Source organism: Cryptomeria japonica, chromosome 3, assembly GCF_030272615.1.
Source record: "Cryptomeria japonica chromosome 3, Sugi_1.0, whole genome shotgun sequence".
Lineage (NCBI taxonomy): Eukaryota > Viridiplantae > Streptophyta > Pinopsida > Cupressales > Cupressaceae > Cryptomeria > Cryptomeria japonica.
Window position 1 is genome coordinate 395,686,371 of NC_081407.1, and position 22,709 is coordinate 395,709,079.

At 36.6% G+C, this 22,709-nt stretch overlaps 1 long non-coding RNA gene across 1 annotated transcript in view; it reads right to left on the reverse strand.

Annotated features, from left to right (window-relative positions):
* Positions 1 to 7,857, reverse strand: part of LOC131047853 (uncharacterized) — a 61,543-nt gene extending 53,686 nt beyond the window's left edge. Inside the window, exon 1 of the long non-coding RNA XR_009372029.1 lies at positions 7,283 to 7,857. This is a non-coding gene — a long non-coding RNA (uncharacterized LOC131047853). The remainder of the gene's footprint in view (positions 1 to 7,282) is intronic.
* Between the last annotated feature and the right edge of the window lie 14,852 nt (positions 7,858 to 22,709).

Genomic DNA, 22,709 nt, shown 5'->3' on the forward strand with positions numbered 1-22,709 from the left:
AAACATTTATAATATAGAGTTTGTTTAAAGACTAATTAAATGCTAGAACTTGAATATGCCTAATTTTAATGTGTTCAATAAAAATTACTTTAATCACATATAAAGTAAACAATCAAGTACAAACACACACACAAAGTGAATGTTTGTTCACACACACTTCACACCATAGTTCAAACATGCAACATACATGAATGTCAAAGTACACTATTCACACAAAGTAAATTTGAAACTACACACCAAAGTACAACACAGAAAGTTAGTGTTATCACATAGAAAATAAACATTCAAGTTCAAACACATCAAAGTACAAACACATACAAAGTGAATGTTTGTTCACACACACTTCACACCATAGTTCAAACATGCAACATAAGTGAATGTCAAATTACATAGAAAGTAAACATTCAAGTTCAAACATATCAAAGTACAAACACATACAAAGTGAATGTCAAAGTACACTATTCACACAAAGTGAATTTGAAAATACACAACAAAGTTGTTGTCAAAGTCAAATGACATTTCACACACAATTTGTTCAAACACAATCCATATTTAAAGCAAAGTACAAACACACAAAAATCACACAAATCACACAAATTCAAAAACATCAAAGTGAATGTCGAAGTTAATACACACTACAAAACATACAAAGTGAAAGGCAAAATTCACTCACACGTCATAATATAATTCAAACATATAATTCAAATATGCAACATCAAAGTGAATGTCAAAGTTAATACACACTACAAAACATACAAAGTGAAAGGCAAAATTTACTCACACTTCATAATATAATTCAAACATAATAACATGCAACATAGGTGAATGTAAAAGTTAATACATTATGTTCAAGCATATAAACACATACCTTATCAAAGTCAAATGACATTTTCACACATAGTTTGTTCGAACACACTCCACATTTAAAGCAAATTTTAAGTACAAACACATTTCACACAATTTGTTCAATACAAAATAAATACTAAATTTTAAATATGCACAAAAGGAATGCCAAAATCAAATCTCTTCACACTAAAATAATGTCTAATTTCAAACATGCTTCACATAAATTTAGCTCAAACACACACATAGCAAATGCCAAAGTTAAAACACACACATAGCAAATGCCAAAGTTAAAACACACACATAGCAAATGCCAAAGTTAAAACACACACATAGCAAATGCCAAAGTTATCTCAACTACACACAAGGTGAAAAAAAGTTAAATCGTGCACTTCACATATACAAAGTTTGAACATTTAATACATACCAACACAAACTAATACCACACTTTTATTAAAAGTTAGTTCAAATAAATTTACCCACAGTTTATACAAAGTTAGTTCAAAATACACACAACATAATTCTAATGTTAATTAATATATACCAAATTTCAAACACACAAACTAAATGCCAAAGCTCAAGCAAACACTTCATGTAATAAGAGATGTCAAAGTTTCACACACACATTTCACACAAAATTAAAAAATATAATAAGAGGATGCCAAAATTCAAACATGAACATAAAGTGAATGTTAAAAGTTCTAATAATAAATGTACACAAAGTTCAAAGTCACTTCAAACAAATAATTAGTACACAAATATAAATGACATAGCTCAAACACACACACTTCATATTAAATTCAAGCATACAAATTAAATGTTAAACAAACAAAATGTCAAAAGAACACACTACATACAAATGATAAATAATTTCAAAAATAAATCACTAAACAAACATGTATAAATTACAATTTGCTAATAATTATTATAATATTACCAAACTTATAATTAAAGAATATTATTGTACTTAATAATTACATTGCATCATGAATGTCTAGTTATTTAGGCAATGAAATAAAATAAAAATTGAAAAAAAGTTAAATTTTATGCAGTAAAAAATAGTAACACTAGACCAAAAAGAATGGCTAATGACCATTCTTTGCAGCCTTAGGAAGGGGGCAAATTCAACCCCTCCCAAATAAAAATAATGGTATTAAATAATAAATTAGTTTACATTATTATCTAATAATAAAAATAATGGTATTAAATAATAAATTACAAATTACATTTACATTTATATTTATTTTAACAATTGATTAAAAAATGCAACATTTTTATAAATTTTAGATATTAAATACTGCATTCAGAAACCCATTCAATATTTAAAACATTTTTCTAAAATTTTGTAAATTGCATCCATTAGTTGACTTCAGCAGCTACTCTATTAGAACTTCCAGGATTTTTGTGCACTGGCTCAGCCTGTCAAACACTCAATATCAACCATGGTTTAAATTTAAATCAATTTTCCAACCAAAAAAATATAACAAAGTATGCTCTTATACAAACAATTTATATATTTATTTTTCAATGGATTTCTAGATTACCCTGTGCAATTTTAAATCTATTTTCTTTCTAAAATAACACTGCTCTGTTACAAATCATAAAGCACATCTCCGTTTACATTTATTTTCTACAGGAATAGGGATTCCATAAGGATTATAAGGACAATGAAGTATTTGGAAATATGACAAAAAGATGAAGTGAAACATGTTTTCCAAGGTTTGTAGAGGGAGAACTCGAATAGGGAACTGGGATGAAAATCATGACAAATTCAAATCATAGTCCAATATAGCAAATGCCATTGAGGATGCAATAACCTTCCAGAATCAAGGAAACAACAAGATTATTGGAAAAACAAAGAAAAATGTTTAAAATAATAGACAGATTATATAAAATGAAAAGTTCTCTTGTAAGTGCTAAAATTAGGACCATTATGTATGTTCCTGAACCATAATCCCTTGAATATGAAACATATGGACTACTTGCTGGGGACTGGACTCAACCAAGAAATGCAAGTGTTTTGCAACAGCCATTTCAAGGTGAGTTTTTACTTGAATAACAAGCTCTATAACTTCATAAAGATCTAATTCATAAATACTTTAAAATACTTCCGCTTTCTTCATGTTCGCAGATCCTTCTCTGGGATCTATAACAGTCAGGCAGTCCATGAGAAAATTAAACCTCACAGATGCAAAATCAGGCACAGAAACCCATAGTCCAGATCTTCTTGACTTATCTGTTAAACTGGTATACAGAATATCTTAAGCTTGGGATCCAGCAATGTGAAGGTGTGATCTTGGACAATCATATCAGCAGATGCACAGAGCAATTCAGATAGATGTTAATGGATTCTTTGGGGGCAAAGACTTTAAGCCAGATGTATGGATTAAAGACTTGACAAGAGTGGCTTCAAGAGTCTAAGGAATGAACTCAGAGGCCCAAAGCAAATCCAAAATGATTGGTATAAATACACGCAGATTGGAGAAGAGGCCGTCCACAAAGCAAATCATTACGTGTTGGTTATACTCTCAGGCACCAGGCTAAACCACTGTCCCAACTAAACTTTCTTGTAGATTTGCTTTTCCGTTTTTCTTAACCTAAACACTACCATGACTAACTACCAACCATCATAGATTACGCCATTAAAAATAACTGTATCAGGTTATGTGGCATCTGTCGCCTAGCTGTTAAAGATGATAATAAACCCATTAACCCTCGAATTTATAGGTCTAACTAGTCAAAAAAACTGTTATAGAATTCTTTCAGCGTATGTTTTCAAAGATTGCTTGGGGTGGAACGGAAAGTTTCCCCAGTGCTTATCAGGCAGCAACAAAAACAACACAATCATTTCTTTAAATACAAACAATAGGCAGAATAAATTGAAATTACCAAAATGAAAATGAAAAATGCCTAATATGACCATAACAGAAGACCATAAGTGTCAATGTTAGACTCAAATTCTTATCTTGTTATTGGAACATGTTCAAGTTGCTTCTTATAATGTTGGAAGAAAAATACTACATTTTCAGGTGTGCATATGGCTGCATTACACTGGACTGTCAAAATTAAAAGCTAATTGTAAATTTTCAAAGAAATTCTGATCAAGAAAGATTATAAGCACACCACATTCAGGTCATTTAAAAAACAAAGAAACCTCAGAATGATCTTGTACAAAGAGAATACAATTAGGGAAACCCACACCTATCATCTTGCAGAGATATGGACTCACAATCCCATAACAAGAGCATAATAATATTAGGAGTCTTTGAATACACATATCACAAGATATTAGGTGTGAAGAAAACTCTCCTAAATTTAGGGTTACAAATCATAAATACAATACCAGAATCAGAGATAGAGTTGCATGCTACTCTGAATGCAGATGATGAAAGTGGTATTGTAACTATGCCAGATCCAGTTGGTTGTACCCACTCACCCAACTGTATCCATCTGGGCTCCTAAAGCCGATCAAGGGCTTTGGATTGCGAGGAATCCTCATCCTGAAGGACCTCTTGATTGAGGCCAGACTTAATCAAGGAATCATTGAGACTAAAAATGCATGCATATTCATCACTCATAATCCACATTAAACACTGCTATTGAAAAAACATACTCATTGTTCAAAAGAACTAGCTATTGGAGCTAAATCACACCAGATTTATTCTTCTTATAAGAGATGCATAGTGCAGAATTGAAAATGAAAATAAGTGAAGCAAAGGCAACAGCTGAGGTATCGAGGCTCGCAAATTTGTTCTTCTTATATTTGACAGCTTAGTAATATTTTAGTAATAGTAAAAGCAGTCATGTATGTAAGCGATGATTTTTTTAACCACCTTGAGAGACACAGTAAAGGGAGCGTAGCATTTGGAAAAGCTATACCCAATTTTTTTATCATATAGACTATAACAAGTGACAGACAAGGCATATGAATTGTTTGACAAAATGTTTCAAAGGCTGCACAAGGGATTTAAAAGAAAAATTAGCAAAATGACAATTTATGTAAGATTATAATGGTCAAAATCTGTCCCCCATTCCAATTAGGTCCAAAATTAAGAAGAGACGACAAACCTAAATTATATTTAAAATAAATTTTTAATTTCAAATATAATGAATATGTTACAGTTCCTTTTTTACGAGTATATTACAAAGCACCATAATCACGTATATCAGTAGTCAACTTATGACATGGTTATCACAATCCATTTATAGTGAAGATCAATGATCTATTAGAGTACAATACAATAACAATGATCTATTAGAGTACAATTAGATATGATCTATTAGAGCACAAATACAATAATAATTACATCTCATGCACATTTCCACCACTTTCTCAATATTAATACTTATCACCGCACAGCTCAGAAAGAGGCCCTTTTAAAAAACGTTAGTGGCCAGAGCTTTTAATTCTTTGGTACAAAAGAAAAAGCTCTTGTTTGCGGTCTTCAGAAATAAGAAGAAAACAAATAAGAAGGGCTTCCACAACACAAACACATTGGCAGAGGATTGAAGTTTCAACTGACCAAGTAAATCTCCTTACATTGAAAGAATTTCCAATAAGATTGGAAGAATTTTGAAGTGCCCGAACTTCAAGAAAATTATCATTCTTGTTGAGCAAGATAAGGCAGATTATCATTCTCGTTGAGCAAGATAAGGCAGATTCTCAAGGACTTAGAAGAATAATTGAAGCCTAATTTGTGTATATTGGGTATAGGCATTTTTTTCAACAATATGGAGAGTAATGCTATTTTGTTTATTTAGTCTTGATTAGAATATAGTTTCTTTTATTTATTTTTTAATCATATAATTCAAATTACACAAGACATTATATCAATACAATTCAAATTACACAAAACAACACAACACATTTCAAAGAAATTGAAGATAATACATACAATCTCACACAAAGCATGCCAAGACCCACTCTTTGGAATGACTTCAATCAAAACATCAAAGCCAAACCAAACCCACTTGACTCAATCTTGTAATGGCTTCGATTAAAATAACATAGTTCAATTCCAGCCAATTGACACCATTTTAGGAATGACTTGGATCAAAACAACGTTTTCTAATTCCAATCCCATTTGACACATTAGACTTCATTTCCTTTTAAGTTTTCATTTGACACACTTACAATTAAGCAATACCAACTAGGTGTTCCTCTATAAAAATCAGTAACACTGCCACAAATACTCAGTGTGTATCAGTATTTATAGTGGATAATCTATCATGGATGATACTCTATGGTTAACCAGACATGGTAATCAAAGGATACTCCATGTTTATCACAAAGGATACTCCTTGTACTACCAACTTCTATTTATCACTTTGTAAAGCACCTCTACCAAAACGGATAGGCTATCAATGGAATTTCAAAACAATAAGGTCAAAAGACTACATCACACTCGAAGCTCTCCAAGAAAATACGGTGGAAGTATGAAATGTGTAGAAACATACCTATGTACTCTATACCCTACTTAGTGACGTGTATAACTATCTTTGGGGACATGACCTATTGGGTCCACTAGACATCTCAAATGAAACTAAGTGTCATTTTTAGCTTCAAGGGTTGATTATTCTGATTTTAGGCCCACACACACCCAAAAACACAAAATCGTCAATCACTCATAAACAATTAGCAATTTCCAAATTCCATCATGGTAGAAAGATAAGAATCTCAACTTCAATCCTATATAATTTTTCTGTCATAAACAAGTAGCAATTTCCAAAATCCATCATGGTTGAAGCTCTTCAAGGAAATACGGTGGAAGTATGAAATGTGTAGAAACATACCTATGTACTCTATACCCTACTTAGTGACGTGTATAACTATCTTTGGGGACATGACCTATTGGGTCCACTAGACATCTCAAATGAAACTAAGTGTCATTTTTAGCTTCAAGGGTTGATTATTCTGATTCTAGGCCCACACACACCCAAAAACACAAAATCGTCAATCACTCATAAACAATTAGCAATTTCCAAATTCCATCATGGTAGAAAGATAAGAATCTCAACTTCAATCCTATATAATTTTTCTGTCATAAACAAGTAGCAATTTCCAAAATCCATCATGGTTGAAAGATAAGAATCTCAACTTCAATCCTATATAGTTTTCTATAAGATTCTGCAAGTACTCATCATCTTATGAGATAGATGTAAAACAGTAAAAGCCAACATTACAAATTACAAATTAGAGACTTCGAACCTATGTTTGACGAAATGTCTTATGGTAGAAAGATAAGAATCTCAACTTCAATCCTATATAATTTTTCTACAAGATTTTGCAAAGTAAAGTACTCATCATTTTATAATAGATGTAAAACAGTAAAACCCAACATTACAAATTACAAATTAGAGACTTCAGACCTATATTTAACAAAATGTCTCAATGGCTGCAAAAGGGATTTATAGGGAAAATAAGCATATAGACATATACCTGAATGTAGATGCGATAGAGACAAGCGCGGAGCCTTCAACATGTATCTTCCTTCTCTCTCTTAACTGCTAAGGAAGGAAATTGGAGATGGAATCAGCTTGCCTTCCCTGTTCAGTTGTAGCTTCCTTTTACTCTGCCTCTGCTCTTTGCCTTCCCTCTTCCTCTGTCAAATAGAAAAACCAACCCAAAAAAACAAATCACAGAAGAACGGTACAAAACCCTTATCAGAAAACATGAAAAATCCTGAAAAACAAAACAAACATAAAACTCCAAGAAAAGACACTGACAAAACAAACAAAGACAAAGAAAACATTAACGGGGGAGGAAGAACACAAGCCCTCCCTAATCCACAAGAACAGTCTCGCTGCCATTTATAAGAGATGAATATACAACAATCACTGCTTTTTCTAAAACGGTAATATACTCAACAGTCATTGTTTTTTAAAACGGTAATATACAGCAGTCATTGCTTTTTGAAACAGTTATATACAGCGACAGTCATTGCTTTTTTACAGCTAACGGATACCCATTCCTTCCAACTTTCATGCCTGTAGTTTCAAAGTCGTTGGCGAAGCACGCTCCACACATGGATGAACCCAAAAATTGTATTCTGAAATTATTCATTTATTATTTCAAATGAATAAGATTTTAATATGATCTGTTTAATTTAGATAAGAATCGTTATATTTAATATGTCAATTAAATAAATTGAAAAACAACTTTAAATATTATTTAGGTTAGTTAAAAAAATTGTATACAACATACATCAATTAGTGTGATAATTTAGAAATAGGGAGATCCGACATAGAAAAGAGTTTAAAAAAATAAATTAAAGTTGGTTGTCTCGTCGCATAGGTTATTTAGTCTCGTGGACGTCATTAAAATCTTTCATTTCATTAAAATAAAAGGTGTAAATAATTAATAATTTAATGAAAATGTTATCTAATAGAATCAATTTGCTCCCATATGTCTAGAGGATTCAAGAAATTAAAGATTAGTCCATTGCATCTATAAGATTCAAGAAATTAAAGATTAAAGATAAGTGGATTGCATCTATAAGATTCGAGAAATTAAAGATTAGTGGATTGCATCTATAACATTCAAGAAATTCTGATAATGAGCTACTGATAAGTCGTGTGTCTGATGAGGAAGTCAAAGCTGCGGTTTTTGTTATGGCTGCCTTTAAGGCCCCTGGTCCTAACGGCTTCCCCCCAGCTTTTTTCCAGACTTTTTGGGAAACTGTGAAGTATGATCTCACTAATGCTACCAGGGACTTCATTCGCACTGGTAAACTCCTGAAGAAGTTGAATAACACCTTCATTGTTTTGGTGCCCAAAGTTCCTGATCCGAAACTTGTTTCTGACTATCAGCCCATCAGCCTATGTAACTCAGTTTACAAAATTTTCTCTAAAGTTATTGTCAACAGAATCAAACCCCTCCTTGATAAATGCATTAGTCCCTCTCAAAGAGGTTTTGTTCTGGGCAGGCAGATCCTTGATGTTGTCATTACTACTCATGAGGTCATTCACTCCATGGAGAAAAGTCGCAACCCACGTATGGCTCTCAAACTTGACATCTCTAAGGCTTACGACAAGGGTAATTGGAAATTCTTGTATGCGGTCCTTTCTAAGATAGGATTCCAGGAAAGATTTATCAATATTATCAGGGTGGCGGTGGAAAGTGTTCACTATTCGGTGATTGTCAATGGCACCCCGTGGAGCTTCTTCAAGGCTGGAAAGGGGCTACGTCAGGGTGACCCTCTCTCACCTTATTTGTTTATTATGGTAGATGAAGTCTTAAGTAAGAATTGTTAGGGTTTCAAGCAGATCCGAAGCAAATATGAACTAACAATTATATGCAGATTTAAATACAAAAGATAAAGAAATAAACAGGACACAGGTAACACAGAGATTTAACGTGGTTCACCCAGAATGGGTTACGTCCACCATACACAATCGTCCAATCTTTCTTATTATCTAGCAAAAACAGTACATCAACCTTACAATGCCTTAAGCATCCCAGCCGCTTATAACATGCATTTTTAGGGCAACAAACAAAGTCGGCCTTTTTAGGGTTTTATTACAATGTCGGTTTTCATCAATGAAAAACAGTTAAAAAAAAAATTTCTCAGGGGCTCCCGCCCCCGAACCCCTGCTTTTCTCAGGGGCTACCGACCCGGCCCTGGACCCTAGCGAGGATACGTGCTGAGTGTACAATACTTTGCTGATCAGACGCCACATTTCAAGAATCTCCCACTTGGAGACTAATCAGGCTCCACACCGAACAAGAATTTCTCCAATCTGATAAGGACCAATAGAATCTCAGGGGTAAAGGTTGTTTCCACTCTCCCCCCTATGGTTATGCAGCAATTTATGGACGACACCTTCCTTTTCAGCCTTTCGTCTGTGATAGAGGCTAAAGTGTGGAAGCATCTGTTGGGAGATTATGCCCATGCCTCTGGTCAACTGATTAACTATAGCAAGAGCAAGGTTTACTTCTTTAACATAGATAGAATTCTCCAGGGTAAACTTACCCAAATCCTGGGTTGTAGTGTTGTTGATCTCCCTGATTCCTACCTAGGTCTCCCCCTCACTACCAAGGAGGTCACCCCCCACTTTTGGGAATCAATCCTAGAAAGAATGCAAAAGAAACTTGCGGGCTAGACTAGAAAAACTCTGAGTAGTGTGGGCAAACTCCAGCTTCTGGTGGCCTCCCTTCAAGGTGTCCCTGTCTACTTTCTCTCTCTTTTCAAGATTTCCAATGTTATGGCTGAGAAACTTAAGAGAATCCAAAGAAGCTTTCTGTGGACGGGTTTGGAGGAGAAGACCAGAATCAGCTTAGTCAACTGGGATAAGGTATGCAAACCAAAGAGCATGGGTGGCCTTGGGATAAGAAAAATCTCTGATCTGAATAAAGCCTTGTTGACTAAAATCGGATGGATCCTTATGAAGGGCAAAACGGACTAGAGCATGATTATGAGGGTCAAGTACTTCAACCACACCCCCTTCCCCTCCCTCCTCTCTTCCAATGTGCTCCCTCCTGGGTCTAAAATTTGGAACAACTTTGTTAAGAACAGGAAACTTCTCAAGCAGGGTCTAAAGTGGCAAGTTGGAAGTGGCCAGAAAATTAGATTTTGGGAGGACAACTGGATTGGGGACAGACCCCTTGCCTCCTCTCGGTTCAGTTGTCTCATGATCCCTCTGAAGGATTCGATTGGCTCCCTTGTGAGCAACTACACTCTCCCTCCCGCTGCTGGTTAAGGCTTGCTGATAGTCTGGGAAATACCCCCCAATGGATTCATCTGGTTGAAGAGCTACAATCCCTTTTACAGGGGATTAGGATCCCCTATTTCACTCACACTGATAAATTTGTTTGGACTGTGAATCCCTCGGGGGCTTTCAGTGTTAAATCGGCCTATAATCTCTTGGTTGTCTCCTACAGTTGGAAAGAAGTTTGGAACTCTCATCTCATCCCTAAAATTAACTTCTTCTGGTGGACGACCCTTCACGAGAAGGTCCTTACTATTGATAATTTGAAGAGGAGGGGATTTATGCTTGCCAACAAATGTGTTATGTGTAGTTGTGCGGAGGAAAGCATAAATCACCTATTTATCCATTACCCTTTTGCTTATGGGGTTTGGCACAAAGTTCTTCAAAAATTCAATTTGGCTTGGACATTCTCGGAAGACTTGCAGCAGTTTATCAGCAACTGGAAGTGCCCTTCCGCTCACCCGCCAGTCACTCTTTTTTGGAGACTCATTCCTCCCCATGTCTGTTGGCATATCTAGAAGGAAAGAAATAATAGGATTTTTCGTGACACCAGCAGCTCGGTTGACACGGTGACTGACTTAGCTGAGAATTACCTCAGTGAGAACGCCATCATCAGTAAGTGGAGAACCCTGAAAGCCAACCCTATGGCCTTGGATCAGAGGTGGATTAAAAATTGGAAGTTGCTTGATAACTACCTTCGATATGACAATTCAAAAAAGATGGAGAGGCTCAATACCAGATAGTCATCACCCGCCCCTCCTTGGCTCAAGCTCAAATTTGATGGTGCTGCTCGTAGTGGTTCAACGACAAGGGGAGGAATTATTAGGGATAGCCTGGGCAACCTGGTTTTGGCCTATGCAGGAAATTTTGACTCTGTTTCAAGCAATATGGGGGAAGCCCTTGCTCTTTTTGGGGGGCTTAAGATGGTCCTTGGCACCAATACCAAAAAACTGATTATTGAGGCCACTAAAGGCGCTTCAGGGATCTGCTAGAGAATCAAAAATGTCATCAAGGATATCTGGTCCATGATTGTCTGGCTGGAAGATTTTCAAATTCAGCATATCTACAGAGAGGGGAATGGGGTGGCGGACTCTCTGGATGCAACGGGTCTGGAGATAAAAGGAATGAGGTGTTGGAGGCACCTAGATTCTCTCACTAACAAGCAGAAGGACCTTATTGGGAATGAACAAACCGCCTCTATCAAGCAATGAAGTGTCACTTTCCTTTATTCAATAGGCTACTTTGGGTCGGCTGCTATGATACGCTGCGAGCGGGATTTTCAAATTCAAATTGGGCGGGCTTCACCTTGCTAGCTTTTAGTGGTCCCAACCTACTCTGCCAGATGCTGACTTGGCTGGCCACCTATTTCTGTGTTGTCAATGGGTTGGAGTGCCAACTTTTGATCATTAATAACAGCAAGGACCCTAATTATTACAATAAATGGAACCTTAGAACTCGCCATAATGACGATCTTTGCAAGTTGGTGGAGATCTCTAGAGGTGTCCCTTCACATGCTTCCCGGAGCCAACGGACGCAGGCCTTGGGAAACAACACCAAAAATCATTATTACACCTTGCACATTATTTTGGCTAATTACCGTTTGTTTTCTCTTAACCCCAGCTCTATTTTTCCTCTCTGCATTTTTCCTTTCAGGCTTGCGTTGTATCTCAACTTCACTCTAGAGGAAGCTAGCATGGGAGGGGATTTAGTCCAGGTTGAACCAGACATAATTGACGATTGTTTTCGTAACGACCCATGTGTCTGGATGTATGCTAAGGAAGGATAGGAGGGTGGTCATGGAGGACATTTCATTTGAAATCAATGAAGAAGTTATCGCCCAGGATACGGGTCTCTCCACTGAAGGGAGGAAATGGAAGAAAACCAGTAGGGTTGCGGACAAAAACATCATGAACCGCTTCTTCAAAAAGGGCAAGGAACCGACCAGAATGCGTGGGGGCTTCAACAGGGAATGTTTACCCTACCCGTGGGATCAGGTTTGCAAAATCATAATGAAACACTTCACCCTCGAGGGAAGGTATGGTGTGTTCTACTATTATCACTTCCCGCTGCTAAACCACTTTCGCAACCATGACACCATTTCTTTTCTTCTTTTTTTACTGCATGCTCTTGAGTCTGCTGTCAAAGATGTCTGCAATTGTATGAGCCAAGAGGGTAATTTTACCATCCTCCACCAGGGGCTGATGTTTAGGCTTTACAAATTTCATAAGGCCCTTTGCCCACCTAAATCTATCTCGGTTCAACCCACCCCCTCCATTCTGGGTCCCCCTGAAGGCTCTAAAAAAGGCTCCAAGAATTCTTCGAAAAAGCCGATGACTCCTTGTCAATCCCCTGATCAAGGCCCCCCCTGCCCCCTTAAAATTGGAGAAAAAAATAAATGCAACCCTTCTGCTGCGAAACCCACCTCCAAGAAACCCAAAAAGGAGCCCAAAATCCTCCTTGTTGAGCTGATGCTGAGGAGGGTATCACCCCGCACAGATCCCACAGAGACAAATCCAGGATGAAGCAAATGGTCATGAGAAAGAATTATGTCGAAGATGATGAGGAGGATTATGAGAAAGTGGAGAGTGAGAAGGGGGAGGAGGATCTAGAGGCCACAGAGGGATCAGATTCCTCCAATTTAGGCACCAATGTCCCTAACTCGGAGACCATCAAGGAGGATACCAAGAACACCTCCCCTCGTTCCAACACTCCCCTGCCCCACACCTCAAAGGAGGATGGTAGACACTTTGACGGCAGGAAGACTGTTGTTGATGAAGCGGGGAAGAAAGAGGCGGAGCAGTGTTCGGGTTGCAGGGCTACCTCTGGAGATATTAATGGTTTTAAGAAAAAGTTGGAGCACCTGGAGTCCTATGTCAACAAGATTGGAAAATTCATTGTCAAAGTGATGCACTCGTCTACTACTGCTCTATGCTTGCTCCACCAGGATAAGGCGGATCCGGAAGGGTTGGGAAGCGACACCACTAAGGAACTGTTCTAGTTCTTGGCTAATGACTGGACAGGGCTCATGCTCTCTAAGCACATGGGTGCTGATAATTAGGTTGTATGGTTGGTTTCCTGCCTTCTTGCTTTAGTTTTTGTTGCTGGAACGTTTGTTTCCATGGTCATATTGCTAATTTTAAAAGTTGTTATAGTAATGACATTATGATGGTTTACTGATGGTTATGGCACTTGTTGGATGAGATTGGTGTCAATCTCGGGTTATCCAATAGCAGTAGGTAGTTTTTGTTTTTTTATTATTAGAGTAGAGATTGGCTGACTATCGCGTGTGCGGTGTGTGTGCTGGTATTGGTTTGTTTCTTTCTTTTGGGTCATCCCCCGGTTTTGGCTACTTTTTAATCAAAAACATTCAAGAAATTAAAGATAGGTGAACCACGGAAATAAATATTAAAATTACCCGAAGAGTGAGATGTGGAGAAAAAAATGGAAACTGGATAGAAGGTCAACTAAAATATGAATGGGCTATGAGAGTGACAAAGTGTCATACACAACAAGGGGGCTTCCCTGTAGATAAATAATCACAAAGAGATAAAGTTAAACAATATCTTATAAATCTAAAGAATGATGATGACATGAAAGAAAGTCAAGAATGGGTAGTTTGAGAAGCCTAAACTAGTGACTTGGTATTGAATTCACCAAAGATATAAAACTATAATGAGATGTATAGATGGGGAAAAAGGGGGTTAGTTTCAAAAATCAAAACATCGCATGCAATCTACCTAAGTTAATCACATAAACTCAAATTGCTAGCTACCTTTCCTAATCCTACCTACAAAGTAATTGAAACAAAACACAATATAAACAAATGCAAACCATTCGCCATGCTCCTTCAATCAGACCTCGTTGCTCTTCCTTATGGTTTTAATGTGGATATGTCACTCTCGAAAAGTCAGGTGCACGAAACAACGAAAGCAAAGGAGCTTGATATGCGAACCTCACTCAAAATGTGTGATTAAAGATGATTGCTAATTGCTAACTGTTGATGATGAAGAGGACATAAATGATAGAGTTAAGCTATTCGAAAACTAGATGTCTAGGCAAATTAACAGAATAAAAATGCTAAAGTTAGATGAATAATTCGACAAAGTAAAATTGCATGAAAGTTAGATGAAATGATTGAAGAGGAGGCCTCAATTTATAGAGAAATCAAATACTCGACGGACGGGCAATATCGAATTTTGTTTTGGTTAGATGGATGGATGAGATCGAGCACATGGCAAAATTGTCATTCGAGGAAGGATGACGGAGGAGGAGGAAAAAGCAACAAAAAAGTAGACTTTTGGGGATGCATACCTCATTTTCAAATTAAAAATTAAAATTAATGAGATATTTAGGATTTTCAAAAAACGAAGATAATCCATGAGACAAAGTTGCCATTTCGAAAATGGGAAGATATTTTCAATTAATTTTTTTTTTAAAAGTAGATATTATCCTCATTCAAGAAGATAATTAGGAAAATTAAATAAATAAAGATATTTATTTAATTTAAAGACACAATTAGATAATTCAATAATTAAAATGATTTATTCAACTATAGGTTAGGGTTGAATGAACCTTTAATTAATGAATTAAGACTATTTAATTAAAGGGGATAAATCAAAATTAATTAAATAATACAATATTATTTAATTAATTTTAAAAGGGGGAAGGGGTTTGATGACAGATTGAAGCAGAATAATTAATAAAAAGGGGCTTAAATAATTAATGAATAGATTAAACATAAAAGGGAAAATTAGTCAAACTGATGTTCGAGGACCTAAAAGGGGTCAAATTAAGTCAATTTGGGTTGAAATGGATGAAATTGGAAAGAAAGTGAAATTTTGAATGGGAAATGAGACGATTTGAATGAAAAACTGCAAATTAGGGCAAACTGAGCAATACCGAGTAAACTGAGTCAAAGTGGGTCACCAGACAGAAAAGGGACAAATGTGATGCCATGGGACTTGAAAAGGGGCCAAAATGCAACTTTTGCATATGACTAGGTAGGAAAGGGGATCAAACGGGTCGAAAACGAGAGAAAAAGCAGGCCTAAAAACCCTAAAATTGAGATGGAGAAAATAGTCAAAACGGATATTGCTGGAATGAGGGAAGAAAAATCCAACGCAAGGGGGCTAAAGCAGGGGTCAAAATGCAACTCTCACACTAGTAGTGGGAAGAGAGGGGAAGAATCTCAATAGGTGTGGAAAAGGTTGAACAAGAGGGCCAAATTAGGGGCAAAAACCCTAATCAGGACAATTAGGCAAAAATATCACTGCAATAGTGACAAGGGAAAGGTCTGACACAAGAGGGGTGAGATTAAGGGTAAAAATAAATCCTAAACTTGAAATGGGAAGGCAAGGGAACAATTTGGATAGGACGAGAGCACGCAAATAAAGAATATCATATGCACGATAAGGTTAAAAACGAAGAATGAAGGTGGTGCAGCTTTTAAGTGTCTGCATTTTGCCCCTCTTTGAGACAATGCGATTCAGAGTATTGTTTCAAAGAAAACTGAAAAAGAAAAATCATGCCCCAACAAATGAGGGATGATGATCAAGGGATGGAGGTAAGATGCCCCCTCGAGAGATTATTGATTTATGAAAGAAATGAATTATCTCTTGAAAGAAGAGAAGAATGTTAGATGAAAAAGGAAAAAAATGAGAGATCAAAAAGTTAGTAAGGAACAAAAAGACGAGATGAGGACCAAATACTAATGATGAATCCTTTCTTTCATCCGTGCACCTTTGGAGATAGAGAGATTTATTTTAATATAGCAAAAATGGATACATCACATCATGACATATATATGGTCAGAACGATAATACGATCCTTTTGCAAATGGGACAGATGCATTATAGATAACGAATGTGTCCATGATATGTTCTAAAAAATTGGGTTGTATGCCAAAGGTTGAGGTATGTGCAATAGTCATAGAGTGATTGAACCAACATAGACACCCAAGATGTACATTTGTCAGAACATCGTGAACAACATCCAACAATTAAAAGATAATAACAAAAGAGGTCATGAACCATCCTAGCTTCTCTCATCACTTGGTGATATCCTGGAGTTGCATAGGAACATGACCAAAGATAAATCAAAAAAATATAAGACTCACTAGATGAATCGATCCAACAACCATTTTGATCTTGTTTTCAAAGTTGATAGTTTGTATGATTGGATGATCACAATGTCTAGTTTTAAGAGTGAAGTATCTCGTTTAAGATAGACATTGCCTGCTTTCGAGTATATTGCAACTTGTATAAGACACATGGTGGTCGGACATAGGACAAGTTGATAGGTTGATTGATTGATAGATGTGACAAGTTGATCTGTTTGACTTGTTGATGTGAATGGGTAGGTTATTTGTTAATGCATGATTTGATAAGCACGGTGCAATGAATTTTTCGTTTGTGTCTGCTGAAGTGTTTGTCTGTTGCAAAGGACAAGTTTATTGATGAAAGAAGATTATGGACAAATGATGATGATTTATTGCTTGGATTTTTTATCGTTTTAATTTTTTTTTTGGATTTTGTGATTATTTGATGTTTTTGGAGATTTTTTCAGGATTGTTTTTCTAAATGTTTTTTAGTTGAGTTTTTCATAACATTATTTGGATTTTTTTATTTTTTTTAGGCCATTTTTCAATTTCTAGGATTTTTTTCAAGACGTTTTCTAATTTTTAGGATTTTTTCATAATATTTTATAATTTTTAGTATTTTTTAGGTCATTTAAGGTATGCACGTGCATTGTTGTCCATTTACACAGTGAGAAAGACTTTGTTTATTGATCATGATAAAGAAGATGCCCCTAGTGTCTAGAAATGGTAGGGACATTATGTATGGACGAATGGATTGGTAGAATGGAAATAAATAGAGGAAAGATAATGGGAGCTTATGATGACATTGAAGCTACTTTGATTGTAAAGGACAATCCAATGATGGGGTAACATGTTTTTGCCAAGCTAAGGGATTGGACATGACAAGATAAGATGATAGCATGGTGCATTGGATGGCATGTGGTCCATTCAAAGGGACATGTCAAGAGGTTTCTGAAACAATTGTATTTTATATTTTCCTTTTTGTCCTTAACTTTGATCAAGATCAAGGAATGGATTAGGGGGATAATAATAGGACATAGAAATGATAAGAAAGAGCAAAAATGGATAAGGGGTATGAATAGGATCAGGGCATTATAAGGGAACCAATATGGACAAAAGGGATGTGGACAAGGTGAAGCAGATAGGACATGTGTTTTTTAGGAAGATCCTTAGCCTTGTCGAGATCAAAGATGGAAAAGGGAATATGGATGTAGATAAGGATGAAGGACACGAGGGATGAAGGACAATGAATTACGATAGGATAGGATAGTTTGAATGGAACTTGCCCCCAAGTATGGAACACAAGAGGATAAAGGATTACGCCTAACGCCTATTTTCTAGGTTTTCATCATGGTACTTGTTCAATGCACCTGTTTGTCAGGTTTTCACCAGTGGATGAATTATTTCTCTTTACAAATTTTTTTAGATCCCCTTTTTAAATTTTTGTACTTTTCTTAGGATCGTTTTTTGTTTTTTTTGTTTTTTCCATTTTCATGGAAGACAATGGATGCATGATAGGACATAAAGGAAGGACTCAAGCGTCTTGTTGTTTGGATGATACCCTTGAAACATGTGTTTTAATAGACCATGGATATGAAGGTATGCTCAAAGACATTGATATGATAATGAAATGTATGATTGGATAAAATGGGGTAGGGATTTATGCAAAGGATTGGATAAGAGGAAGGATGGAAAAGAGGTTTTAAATAATGGATTGGATGTTAGAAGACTTGTACATGAGTGGAGGAAAATGCTGGTACGATCAACATTGGCGCACACCTTGAGGGGTGGTGGAGTGATGAAGGAAAAGTGAATTTTGGATTTGGGTATTTTGATGGAGGAATGGCTATGGATTTTGGGATATAAGGACCCAAATGGATTTGAAAGGTGGAAGGCATTTAGGAGGGATAGAAATTTTGGATGAAATTTTTTCTTTTGCTTTAGGATATTGTGCTTTGAGAATCCACATGGTTTTTGATTTTTCTTTATTTTGTAGTTCCTTGGAACGCATTGCTTGTACAATGGATAGGAATCCATATGACTTTTGAATTTTCTTTCTATTTTGCAATGGACCTTTGTGGCCTTCTAAATATTTCTTTTTCTTTTTCTTTTTGGATCATATTATGCTTTGTTATTTTCACATATCAATTAGATTAAACATGTTGATTCTTAAATGCATGTGGTTTGCTATACTTATGGATTTTATGCTTGGCCTCCAAATTGCTTCCAAAGGGAATGGAATTTATGGATGAATAGGGATGATATGGAGTTTTTTTGGATGGGTTGATGTAAGTAGATGGTGGGAAGGTTCTCAAACATGTGTGACTTTGTTGATCTTGATTTATGGCAGGATATGTGTATTGTGAGCTAGTGGATGGAGGGATGTATGTGTTGGATTGTTGGCATTGATAAAACCGGTCAATCTAGAGAACCGGTATATGTGCCAAGGTTTGTCATTGATGTCCAACACTTACTGGTGAAGAGTGATATAGGTAGAGTGGTGTTGCTTTTCAGTGAGCAAAAGTGATTACTTACAATACATGGAAACAACATTGGTATTGAATGATCAAAGGTTCATTCAACTCAAGGAAAAATAGACTAAGCCAATCGGTCTATCATTCAGGAAGATCGATCACTTTGATGATAGTGAAGTCACAAAAGGTGAGAAGACTTGAAGTTGTATGCAAACCGACAACTCATTGGCAAACAGGGGAAGAGACTTGGTGCTAGCACAACAAACCGGCAATCAAAGGACGAACCGGTAATATAGAAGTGCAGTGGCATACAGGTACACCAGTATGACAGAAGGAAGATAGGTGATCACCATAAATCTTAGAGCAGTGATCAGTTATTCAATTGCGGTGGCAAAGGATGAGTTGGTGAGCTTGTGTCTATGCCAAATAATTTGTTGGTAAGGTCGATTTCCAATTATCATGTAGTCAAGCGTGATTACATGCGGATTTTATGGTTCACACTTATTTGGTTGAACATGACTCGGGAGTTTCTATCTTTGGGAGATGTGGTGGCAGAATTGGTTGAACACTTGGCAAAATTGTTGTAAGGCATGCAGAGAAAGAGTGGGAGATTTTGAATTTGAAATATTCCAAAATCCTTGATTGGTTTGATTGAGAGAATGCCTGAATGTGTTGGCAGAAAATGTATAAATTGTTCTTGAAGTTCATTCAGAAAGTTTTGATCGTGAAACTTGCAACAAGGAGAATTTGTTGAAGGCGATCCAAAGTGAAGAGCAGAGAGAGAGGAAGTGCTAAAAGGTATTAGCATAGTAGAGCGTGTTTGAGGTAGATCGACTAGGTGCAGAGTCGAGAGATAGTGAACTGGTAGAGTGTAGAGCCAAAGATCAGAGGACCGATAGAGTGCAGAGCCGAAGGTCAAGGGACCGACAAAATGTAGAGTTGAAGGTGTAAGGATCAGTAGAGTGCAGGGCTGAGGGATAGGTGATCGACTGAGTGAAGAGCCGAAGGTGTAAGAAGGAAACTAGTACTGTGCAGAGAAGACACAACCAGTGTGTATTGAGTGTGATGCATATTGAGATCTGATCAAGCTATCAGTAGCTAATTCAACAGATCATCCATATGTTGCTTTCTAACAACTGCAACTTAAATCCCTTAATCGGGTGGACTTTAACAGGTCCCTATTGTAAAATCTTGAACCGGGTGACATCTTAACTGATGTTCTAAGTCCTCTAACTAGGATACCTTTAACAGGGTAAAGGCACTAACCGGCCTTGATCAAAATCCCTTAACCGAGTGGCACCTAATAGTGTCTTTGTAATCTCCTAACAGGGCGTACTTCAGAAGAGTACAAATTTTGTGAGTTCCCACTCACACCGTGGTTTTCTCCCTTTTGGCTTTCCACGAGATAAATCCTTGGTGTCACTGTCAACTTTTCATGCTTGCATATTTTACTTTAGTGATTAAGTATATTGTTGGATTTTAGATGAATATAGTTTTAAGATAAAAGTTAAATTGTGAAAATTTGATTGTGTTGATTCACCCCTCCCCTCTCAGCACCGGTTGGGACTAACATTTGGTATCAGAGCATCAGGTCCCTAGAATCATAAGAAGCTTAACCGACTGAGGGAGAGATCCAAGATGATGCATAAGGAGGGTCCTAAGTTCTTTAAGGAGAATTACACCTTATTGTGTGGAAGAATGAAACTCTATCTAAGATCCCTAGGTGAACACTATTAGAATCATGTGATCACTAAGTACAATGAACCTTCAGGGACTCTTACTCAGAACCAGATCAAGGAAAGATAAGATAATACTGTTGCTATGGATCTGATTGTTAGAACTCTTTCAAATAATGAATTTGTTGAGGTGCAAGATTTGAAATTAGGTTTTCAGATATGGAATAAGATGAAGACAATCTATGGGGGAGATCCCCATGTTCAAAAGGCCAAATTAGATAGCCTGAGAGGAAAATATGATGAGATGAGAATGCAGGAAAGTGAAAACATAGAGCAGTATAGTAAGAGGATAAAGGATGTAGTAAACTTCATTAAAAGTGCAGGAGGAAAGCTCGAGGAGGATGATGTGGTTAGCAAAATACTGAGAACTATGCTACCACAATATGGCATAAGGGTCTTTTCTATCCAAGAACTCAGATCCTTGGGAACAATCAATGTAACTCTTGACTCACTGATCGGTAAGTTGACAACTTTTGAATTGAGCAATTATGATGACAACGTACCAAAGATTGATGTTGCTTTCAAAGCATCCATGATGCATGCACCCACAAGGAGAAGGAAAGAAACCGGTAGTAGCTCTACTACCAGAACTATTGGCAAGAAGATTTCCAAGAGGTAAAGGAAAATACAAAGGTAAACTACCCTTAAAGTGCTTCTCCTATAATAATATAGGTCATATTGCTTCAAGATGCCCTAACAATGATAGAGACGGGAAGGATAATTTCAGAAGTTACAAGGACAAGAGCAAGAAGGAATATTATCTTGCAAAAGAAGGAGTCGCTGATGAAGAATCAGAGGGATCTGATGGAGATGGCATTGCATTTGTGGTAGTCAAAGAGGACATCATAGAGGAAGGAGATATGGCATTGATTTCTAGAACAAACTGGTGTGGAGAATGGGTGATTGATAGTGGCTGCACTCACCACGTGATTGGTATCAAAAAAAAAATCCTCAGCATGGAGGATTGTAATGGAGGAACAATGAGGTTTCAGAAATGATGTCCCTTGTACAATAAAAGGTAAGGGGTCTATAGCCTTGAATGATAAGACAAATTGCGATGATGTTTATTGGGTAGAAGGATTAAAATATAGCTTGCTAAGTGTTGCACAACTTAACAATAAGGGATGCCAGTTAGAATTCAATGAAGGGATATGTAAAATAAATGACAAATCTAGAAGTCTGATTGCAATCGATAAACAATCAAGAGGCAATTTGTTTCATCTAGACACCACCATAGGTAATTGTCTAGTGGCTATGGTAGAAGAAAGTTGGTTGTGGCACAAAAGATTGTGTCATGTTAATTTTGATAGCATAGCTAAAGTCAGTAAGGCAAAAGCTCTCAGAGGTATAGCTAACATAGTAAAACATGAAAATGCTATGTGCAAGGAGTGTCAACTAGGAAAATTGACCGGGTCCAGTTTCAGCAGTAAAACTTTCTCATCTAAAAGTGTGCTGGACTTAGTTCACATAGACCTGTTTGGTCCCATGAGAACCAAGAGTTTCTATGGAGACCGATATTTTATGTTATTTGTGGATGACTTCTCAAGAATGATCTGGGTTGTATTCTTGAAAGAAAAATATGAAACCTTTCACATGTTTAAGGTGTTTAAGGCTTGAGTAGAAAGAGGAATTGGTAATAATCTGAAGTGCCTGAGATCAGACAGAGGAGGAGAGTTCACCTCTTAAGAGTTCATGAACTACTGCGAGGAACATGGAATCATGAGACAAATGCCTGCATCCAGAACACCTCAATAGAATGGAGTTGCTGAAAGAAGAAATAAACCTCTTATTGATTGTGCAAGGACTCTAATGATACAGAAGGACATCCCACATATCTTCTGGAGAGAAGCA